General features: G+C 47.7%; 1 pseudogene; it reads right to left on the bottom strand.

The window, feature by feature from the left end:
* Positions 1–5,585: 5,585 nt before the first annotated feature.
* On the bottom strand, positions 5,586–7,418 carry LOC119360366 (annotated as a pseudogene).
* Between the last annotated feature and the right edge of the window lie 2,561 nt (positions 7,419–9,979).

The raw sequence follows: 9,979 nt of genomic DNA, 5'->3' as shown, positions 1-9,979 counted from the left end.
GTGCGGTCTATGGTGTCTCTTACCGATTTACCGCTATCATTTTGGGGATACGCTCTAGAGACAGCTACATTCACTTTAAATAGGGCTCCGTCAAAATCCATTGAGACGACGCCGTAAGAATTATGGTTTGGGAAGAAACCTAAGCTATCGTTTCTAAAAGTTTGGGGATGCGATGCTTATGTCAAGAAACTTCAACCTGAAAAGCTCGAACCCAAGTCAGAAAAATGTGTCTTCATAGGATACCCCAAGGAAACCATTGGGTATACCTTCTACCTTAGATCCGAAGGCAAGATCTTTGTTGCCAAGAACGGATCCTTTCTGGAAAAAGAGTTTCTCTCGAAAGAAGTAAGTGGGAGGAAAGTAGAACTCGATGAAGTACTACCTCTTGAACCGGAAAGTAGTGCAGCTCAGGAAAATGTTCCTGTGGTGCCTACACCACCTGGAGAGGAAATTAATGATTATGATCAAGGTACTTCGGATCAAGTTGCTACTGAACCTCGTAGGTCCACAAGGACACATTCCACACCAGAGTGGTATGGCAACCCTGTCCTAGAAATCATGTTGTTAGACAACGGTGAACCTTCGAACTATGAAGAAGCGATGGCGGGCCCAGATTCCAACAAATGGCTTGAAGCCATGCAATCCGAGATAGAATCCATGTATGAAAACAAAGTATGGACTTTGACTGACTTGCCCGATGATCGGCGAGCGATAGAAAACAAATGGATCTTTAAGAAGAATACGGACGCGGATGGTAATATTACCATCTATAAAGCTCGACTTGTCTCTAAGGGTTATCAACAAGTTCAAGGGGTTGACTACGATGAGACTTTCTCTCCCGTAGCGAAGCTAAAGTCCGTCCGAATCATGTTAGCAATTGTCGCATACTATGATTATGAGATATGGCAGATGGACGTCAAAACGGCATTCCTTAATGGGCATCTTAAGGAAGAACTGTATATGATGCAGCCGGAGGGTTTTGTCAATCCTAAGAATGCTAACAAAGTATGCAAGCTCCAGTGATCCATTTATGGGCTGGTGCAAGCATCTCGGAGTTGGAACATTTGTTTTGATGAGATGATCAAAGCGTTTGGGTTTATGCAGACTTATGGAGAAGCCTGCGTTTACAAGAAAGTGAGTGGGAGCTCTGTAGCATTTCTCATATTATATGTAGATGACATACTTTTGATGGGAAATGATATAGAACTTTTGGACAGCATTAAGGCCTACTTGAATAAGTGTTTTTCAATGAAGGACCTTGGAGAAGCTGCTTACATATTAGGCATCAAGATCTATAGGGATAGATCGAGATGCCTCATAGGTCTTTCACAAAGCACATACCTTGATAAGATTTTGAAGAAGTTCAAAATGGATCAGTCCAAGAAAGGGTTCTTGCCTGTACTGCAAGGTGTGAGATTGAGCTCGGCTCAATGCCCGACCACGGCAAAAGATAAAGAAGAGATGAGTGTCATCCCCTATGCTTCAGCCATAGGATCTATTATGTATGCCATGATGTGTACCAGACCTGATGTAAACCTTGCCGTAAGTTTGGTAGGAAGGTACCAAAGTAATCCCGGCAAGGAACACTGGACAGCGGTCAAAAATATCCTAAAGTACCTGAAAAGGACAAAGGACATGTTTCTTGTTTATGGAGGTTACGTCGACGCTAGCTTCAACACAGATCTGGATGACTCTAAGTCACAAACCGGATACGTGTATATGTTGAATGGTGGAGCAGTAAGCTGGTGCAGCTGCAAGCAGAGCGTCGTGGCGGGATCTACATGTGAAGCGGAGTACATGGCAGACTCGGAGGCAGCGCATGAAGCTATTTGGGTGAAGGAGTTCATCATCGACCTAGGAGTCATACCCAATGTGTCGGGGCCGATCAAACTCTTCTGTGACAACACTAGAGCTATTGCCCTTGCCAAGGAGCCCAGGTTTCACAAGAAGATCAGGCACATCAAGCGTCGTTTCAACTCCATCCGTGAAAATGTTCAAGATGGAGACATAGATATTTGCAAAGTACATACGGATCTGAATGTTGCAGATCCGTTGACTAAACCTCTCTCGCGAGCAAAACATGATCAACACCAGAACTCTATGGGTGTTCGATTCATCACAATGTAACTAGGTTATTGACTCTAGTGCAAGTGGGAGACTGTTGGAAATATGCCCTAGAGGCAATAATAAAAGGATTATTATTATATTTCCTTGTTCATGTTAATTGTCTTTATTCATGCTATAATTGTATTATCCGGAAATCGTAATACACGTGTGAATACATAGACCATAATATGTCCCTAGTAAGCCTCTAGTTGACTAGCTCGTTGATCAACAGATAGTCATGGTTTCCTGACTATGGACATTAGATGTCGTTGATAATGGGATCACATCATTAGGAGAATGATGTGATGGACAAGACCCAATCCTAAGCATAGCACAAGATCGTGTAGTTCGTTTTGCTAGAGCTTTTCCAATGTCAAGTATCTCTTCCTTAGACCATGAGATCGTGTAACTCCCGGATACCGTAGGAGTGCTTTGGGTGTACCAAACGTCACAACGTAACTGGGTGACTATAAAGGTGCACTACAGGTATCTCCGAAAGTGTCTGTTGGGTTGACACGGATCGAGACTAGGATTTGTCACTCCGTATAACGGAGAGGTATCACTGGGCCCACTCGGTACTGCATCATCATAATGAGCTCAAAGTGACCAAGTGTCTGGTCATGGGATCATGCATTATGGTACGAGTAAAGTGACTTGCCGGTAACGAGACTGAACGAGCTATTGGGATACCGACGATCGAGTCTCGGGCAAGTAACATACCGTCTGACAAAGGGAATAGTATACGGGGTTGTTTGAATCCTCAACATCGTGGTTCATCCGATGAGATCATCGAGGAGTATGTGGGAGCCAACATGGGTATCCAGATCCCGCTGTTGGTTATTGACCGGAGAGCCGTCTCGGTCATGTCTACATGTCTCCCGAACCCGTAGGGTCTACACACTTAAGGTTCGGTGACGCTAGGGTTGTATGAATATGAGTATGCAGCAAACCGAATGTTGTTCGGAGTCCCGGATGAGATCCCGGACATCAGGAGGAGTTCCGGAATGGTCCGGAGGTAAAGAAAACTATATAGGAAGTGCTGTTTCGGCCATCGGGAAGTTTTGGGGTCACCCGGTATTGTACCGGGACCACCGGAAGGGTCCCGGGGGTCCACCGGGTGGGGCCACCTATCCCGGAGGGCCCCGTGGGCTGAAGTGGGAGGGGAACCAGCCCTTAGTGGTCTGGTGCGCCCCCCCTGGGCCCCCCCCCTTGCGCCTAGGGTTGGAAACCCTAGGTGGGGGGCGCCCCACTTGCCTTGGGGGGCACTCCACCCCCCCTGGCCGCCGCCCCCTTGGGAGATTGGATCTCCCAGGGCCGGCGCCCCCTCCTGGGGGCCTATATAAAGGAGGGCAGGGGGAGGGCAGCCGCACCCTTGTGTCTTGGCGCCTCCCTCCCCTGCTACACCTCGTCCTCCTCCAGCAGCAGCTTGGCGAAGCCCTGCCGGAGTTCTGCTGCATCCACCACCACGCCGTCGTGCTGCTGGATCATCATCAACCTCTCCTTCCCCCTTGCTGGATCAAGACGGAGGAGACGTCACACTGACCGTACGTGTGTTGAACGCGGAGGTGCCGTCCGTTCGGCGCTAGGATCTCCGGTGATAGGATCACGACAAGAACGACTACTTCAACCCCGTTCTTTTGAACGCTTCCGCTCGCGATCTACAAAGTGGTATGTAGATGCATCTCCCCTTTCACTCGTTGCTTAGATGAACTCATAGATGGGTCTTGGTGAAACCGTAGGAAAAAAATTATTTTCTGCGACGTTCCTCAACACCCGGTCGCCTCCAGACGAAGCAGACTCTTTGGCCACAACAGGACCCACCCATTGCAACAATCACGAAGCTGCCCCAGGGTCTCGTCGTCATCCCCCACTAGTACCAGAGGAGCCAAATTCTCGTGGCCTGGTTTGACACTGGCCACAGAAACCTTGAAGACGTCCGGGGGGATCGACCGGATGTGAATCAATGGTTCCTTCGGCTTCATTATCGTCGCCTTCCCCACGTCCACCTTCTGGACGCCGATGGTGTAAGGTGCACGGGGTTTCGTCGGCCTGCAAAGAGAAGTCTGCGACGTGAGATATCCGAAAGGCAACGAAAATGGGAGATTATACATTTATTGAAGAGGGTCGGTGTGACAGATACCGTGAGGGCATTGAGCTCAGCCAAAGACGAAGCACCGCCGAGCACGTCCGGTGCCGGAGCCGGTGCCAGAGCAGGTGCGGGAGCAGGTCCAGGAGCCGGTGCGAGAGCAAGTGCAGCTATAGGTGCTGGTGCAACGCTAGTCGAGCTGCTCCCCAAGAACTCAGCAATGGGAATGTCCGCTGCACTTTTTCTTGGATTTTGCCTGGTTCAATTGAAAACGGTCGGAACCAAGGTAGTAGACATATCTACAACCACCTGTTTTGCGGCAGCTACCGCTGTTGCGACTGTCTCAGATGATTTCTTCTCAACCGCAATCTCAACCTTCTTGTCGATCTTTTCTTCAATTAACCTCCGTCTTTCCTTTCTCTCCTCCGTGGTCTCACGGTAGTACTTCTTCCACGTGGCGCCGTCTCCGACACTGTGCACGCGTCCAACGACGGTAGATTCTCCACCGGGAGTCCTTTAAATATGTTCAACACCCGGTTGAATGGAGTGTCCCACTTGGGCCTCGCCAACGCCTCAAACAGCGAGTCACTTTCGGCCACAATCATGTGTTGCTCTCTCTGCAAAATGCACAAGGATCATTTACAAATATGACTAACGTGCAGTCGAATTGATTAGAAACTAAAATTACCAGCAGTCTCATGAACTCCGTCGTGACCCCATTCGTCTAGAAAACCTTCTTCACTGGGTCCCAATGGTGTCGAGCCCTAAGGACATCACGCTCCTGCGAGACGGTGAACTCCGCCAAGGGGTCTGCGATGCCCAGACTCGCGGCTTCCGCGTCCTCCTTGTCCCATATGGACCTCTTCCCACCGTAACCACGGCTTCCGAGGTGGTGGCTCCCAATGTTCCTCTGTTGGAGCCCCTTCATGTACTTTGACTTTTTTTTGGCATCTTCGGCCTCGCAAGCCGCCTTGAATATTTGAAAGTGTTCTTCCGTGATTGTCGAATTATCCTTTACAATCTCGGAGTAGGGTTCCTTTTTGATGACTATCCGATATTTCACCCTTGTTTTCCAGGCGGCCAACGCATCGCTAAACTTGGTCATGGCGTGTTTGTTTACCTTCTTCATTGCCGGGTCCTTATCTAGATCTTTATAATCCTTTTCATTCCGGTCTGGGAACAAGAATATCTGGTGCAGCTTCTTTCGGAGGGAGGGCCTCATATTATCTATCTTCTTTAGTTTCGCATCATTGATGGTGGCGGTTGTCCATATGATGCAGCCTACTTGATTGTCGTAGCACGCGCGCGCTTCCTCGGGCGCGGTTGGCTCAAAATTGCCGCCGTCCACCTCTGTGACCACCAGTCTAGTTGTCCTGAGCTTGTTAGGAAGTCGTTACCTCTTTGCTTTCGATTCTATACTGGCTCCGCTAGTCTCGGCACCGGTCTCAGTCTCAGCGCCGGACTTGATGCTGGTCTCAATCTCAGCGCCGGTCTCAGTCTCAGCGCCGGTCTCGATGTCAGTCTCAATCTCCGATGTGACAGTTGGACCCACCAACATCAACTCTTGATTGTCGGCGTCCCTCAAAAATTCTTCCACCGCCCGGTAGACATTGTCACAGTCACCAGAACCCTGTCCTTCATCGTTGCTAGCCATGTTTCCTATGATTAAATCTAGTAATTAATTCTAGACCTGATAAAATGAATGATGACATGCAGGAATGTTGACTCCTTCCCGGTGCAGCAAATCTCGGGCACTCAATATGTCCTAGTTTGTAGCACAAGTCATGCCGAAATTCACGGAAAATTTCGGCATGACTTTTGCTAAAAAGTGGACAAATCGAGAACCTGAAATTTGCCGGAACGGAAATGAATCAACATTCCGGCAAAACATAGGCCAATCGGCTTCATTCCCTGGAAACAACAAAGCCACTTGGGCATAATCGAACCACTTCAATGAAAAGATATAACATGTCCACTTCAATGAAAAGATATAATCAACAATAAAAGTCTAGGATGGGATCATCTTTAAAATAAAACTTGCCTAAATTCTTTTCCTTGAAAAATAGTGGTCTTTTCAAAAGTCAAAAACCTTTGCAAAATGACCTCACTAAACACTTCTCTGCCTAGGACAGAACCCAAATTATGTTGATCTAGCTATTCCTCTCTCTCATGCACACACACATTATTTTCTCTAACCCTTCTCTACCTAGGACATAACTCAATTAAATTGCAAAGGAACTCCATTTCTCTAACCCTTCTGACCTAGTGATCTAAAATAAAATTTTGCTCTAACCTAGCCAACCTACTTAACATAGCTTGTTAATCTAACAAACCTAATTAATCTACCTATTTAACCTAGTTAGTTAACCTAGTTTACCTAGATAATTAACCTAATTAAACTAATTAACGTAGCTAGTTCTCTGTCAAAGCCCTAAATAATTTTTTGCACTAACCTAGATAATTAACCCTTTTTTAAGAAGTATGAACTTTCATGGGAAGCTTGTCATGTGGAGTAAGTTTATCTTCTTACGGAGCAGGGTGGACTGAGGTTGTACATTCTCTTTTTTTTACAGTGAAGAGTTTTGTCAAACTTAAGTAAGTAAAATTCACCTAAAAAAACTCTTAATGATGGCTGGGATCATCAGGGTTTGGATGTTTTTGCTGCTTTTCTGCTAGCTACTCCGTTCACCGTACAATAATGGAATTCATCTTCCCGCCAGCGTCGAGGAAGAAGGCCGCCACGACAGCCCACTCGTCCAGGAACCTCTCCTCGACGCCGTCCTTGAGCAGCACCGGGAGGAAGAGCCAGAATGAGGTGCCTGCCACGAATAGCCCCACACTCCATGTCGCCACGGCCCGCGGCGGCCTCCTCGCCACCCACCGCCATGCACCACCCCTCGGCGACGCAGCAGGCGCCATGGAGGGCGAAGAAGGCGGTCATCCCGTTGTCGGGCGGCCACCGCAGGCTGAGGTAGCACACAATGGCCTCATGCATCGCCCCGGATACGCGCACGGGGTCGTACACCAACGGACGGAGGATGGCCGACACCATGATGTTCCATCGCCGGCCCCAGGAGTCCCGCAGCGAGGAGGCCAGGTAGGGGCGGTCAAACTGTGGCTCTGTCTCCATGCCGAGCGCGGCCGCGGCGGTGGCGACACAGGGGAGGAACAGGTCCAGGAAGCAGTAGGAGTGGACGCCGTACAGCGCCAAGCGCGCGTAGAGGTGTAGCCGGGTGTAGGATCGAAAGTATGTATCTAGAGGGGGGTGATTAGACTACTTGACCAAATAAAAATCTAGCCTTTTCCCAATTTTAAGTCTTCGCAGATTTTAGCAACTTTACACAAGTCAAGCAATCAACCTACACATGCAATTCTAAGAGTATAGCAGCGGAATGTAAAACATTCCACATGAAGGTAAAGGGAGGAGCTTGAGGAAGCAAACGCAATTGGAGACACGGAGATTTTTGGCGTGTTTCCGATAGGAGGTGCTATCGTACATCCACGTTGATGGAGACTTCAACCCATGAAGAGTAACGGTTGCGCGAGTCCACGGAGGGCTCCACCCATGAAGGGTCCACGAAGAAGCAACCTTGTCTATCCCACCATGGACATCGCCCACGAAGGACTTGCCTCACTAGGGTAGATCTTCACGAAGTAGGCGATCTCCTTGCCCATACAAACTCCTTGGTTCAACTCCACAATCTTGACGGAGGCTTCCAAGTGACACCTAACCAAATCTAGGAGACACCACTCTCCAAAAGGTAATAGATGGTGTGTTGATGATGAACTCCTTGCTCTTGTGCTTCAAATGACAGGTTCCCCAACACTCAACTCTTTCTCATAGGATTGGATCAGGTGGAAAGATGATTTGAGTGCAAAGCAACTTGGGGAAGGCTAGAGATCAAGATTTATGTGGTTGGAATGGAATGTCTTGACCTCAACACATGAGTTGGTCGTTCTCTCTCAGAAAATGAATGCTGGAAGTGTAGGCATGTTCTGATGGCGTTCTCCATGAATGAAGAGAGGGTGGAGGGGTATATATAGCCTCCACACAAAATCTAACAGTTACACACAATTTACCAAACTCGGTGAGACCAAATTATAAAACTCGGTCAAACCGATTTAGTTCGTAATGTGACCATTAGGCATTTCGGTGGGACCGACATGTCAACTCGGTGGGACCGATTTCTTTAGGGTTAGGGCATAACGTAATCTCGGTGAGACCAATTACACAAACTCGATGGGACCGACTTTGGAAATAAGCTAACCAAAGAGTTGGTCAGGCAAACTCGATGGGACCGATTTGCTCATCTCGGTGAGACCGAAACGTTACAAAGGGGAAATAGAGAGTTTGCATTGCGAACTCGGTGGGACCGATTGCTCATCTCGGTTAGACCGAAACGTTACGAAGGGAAACAGATAGTTTGCAATCCCATCTCCGTGAGACCGAGATCCCTATCGGTGAGACCGAAGTGACTAGGGTTTCTGGCAGTGGCTATATCAAATGAACTTGGTGGCGCCGGATAGATCAAATCGGTGGGGCCGAGTTTGACTTTTGGTTTGGGACATATGTTGATATGATAAAGTGGTTGAGGGTTTTTGGAGCATATCACTAAGCACTTTGAGCAAGCAAGCCATTAAGCAACACCTCCCCTTTTAATAGTATTGGCTTTTCCTATGGACTCAATGTGATCTTGGATCACTAAAAGTAAAATGTAGAGTCTTGAGCTTTAGAGCTTGAGCAAATCCTTCGTCCTTAGCATTTTGAGGGGTCCACATTCCTAATCCATGCCATGCAAATCATTGAACTTTCCTGAAATATTCATCTTGAAATAGCATTAGTTCAATGAGCTATATGTTGTTAATAATTACCAAAACCACCCAGGGATAGTTGCACCTTCAATCTCCCCCTTTTGGGTAATTGATGACAACATATAGATCAATGCTTCGACAAATGATAATAAGATTGAAATACATCGTCGCTTTGAGAAGTATGTGATAAGCAAGATCTCCCCCTAAATTTGTGCATTATTTAAGACTTCCTTTTGAATGCAAATGCACAATCAATTAGTATCATGGGTTACTCTTCATGTCACATACATCTCGGTGGAGCACTCAAAATGATAGCAATTAAAAGCATGCACTCATCACCAAGTGATACGTCTCCAACGTATCTAATTTTCCAAACACTTTTGCCCTTGTTTTGGACTTTAACTTGCATGATTTGAATGAAACTAACCCGGACTGACGCTGTTTTCAGCAGAACTGCCATGATGTTATTTATTGTGCAGAAAACAATAGTTCTCGGAATGACCTGAAAATCCACGGAGATAACTTTTGGGAAATATAAAAAATACTGCCAAAGAATCAAGGCCAGGGGGCCCACACCCAGTCCACGAGGGTGGGTGGCGCGCCCCTTCCCCCTGGGCGCGCCCCCATGTCTCGTGGGCCCCCTGATGCTCCACCGACCTCAACTCCAACTCCATATATTCTGTTTCGCGGAGAAAAAATCAGAGAGGAAGTTTCGTCGCGTTTTACGACACGGAGCCGCCGCCAAGTCCTAATCTCTCTTGGGAGGGCTGATCTAGAGTTCGTTCGGGGCTCCGGAGAGGGGGATTCGTTGTCGTCGTCATCATCAACCATCCTCCATCACCAATTTCATGTTGCTCACCGCCGTGCGTGAGTAATTCCATCGTAGGCTTGCTGGACGGTGATGGGCTGGATGAGATTTACCATGTAATCGAGTTAGTTTTGTTAGGGTTTGATCCCTAGTATCCACTATGTTCT

This window comes from Triticum dicoccoides, chromosome 2B, assembly GCF_002162155.2.
Source record: "Triticum dicoccoides isolate Atlit2015 ecotype Zavitan chromosome 2B, WEW_v2.0, whole genome shotgun sequence".
In the NCBI taxonomy this organism is placed as follows: domain Eukaryota; kingdom Viridiplantae; phylum Streptophyta; class Magnoliopsida; order Poales; family Poaceae; genus Triticum; species Triticum dicoccoides.
The sequence above is the reverse complement of the archived record's forward strand: the minus strand, read 5'-3'. Positions and strand labels throughout refer to the sequence as shown.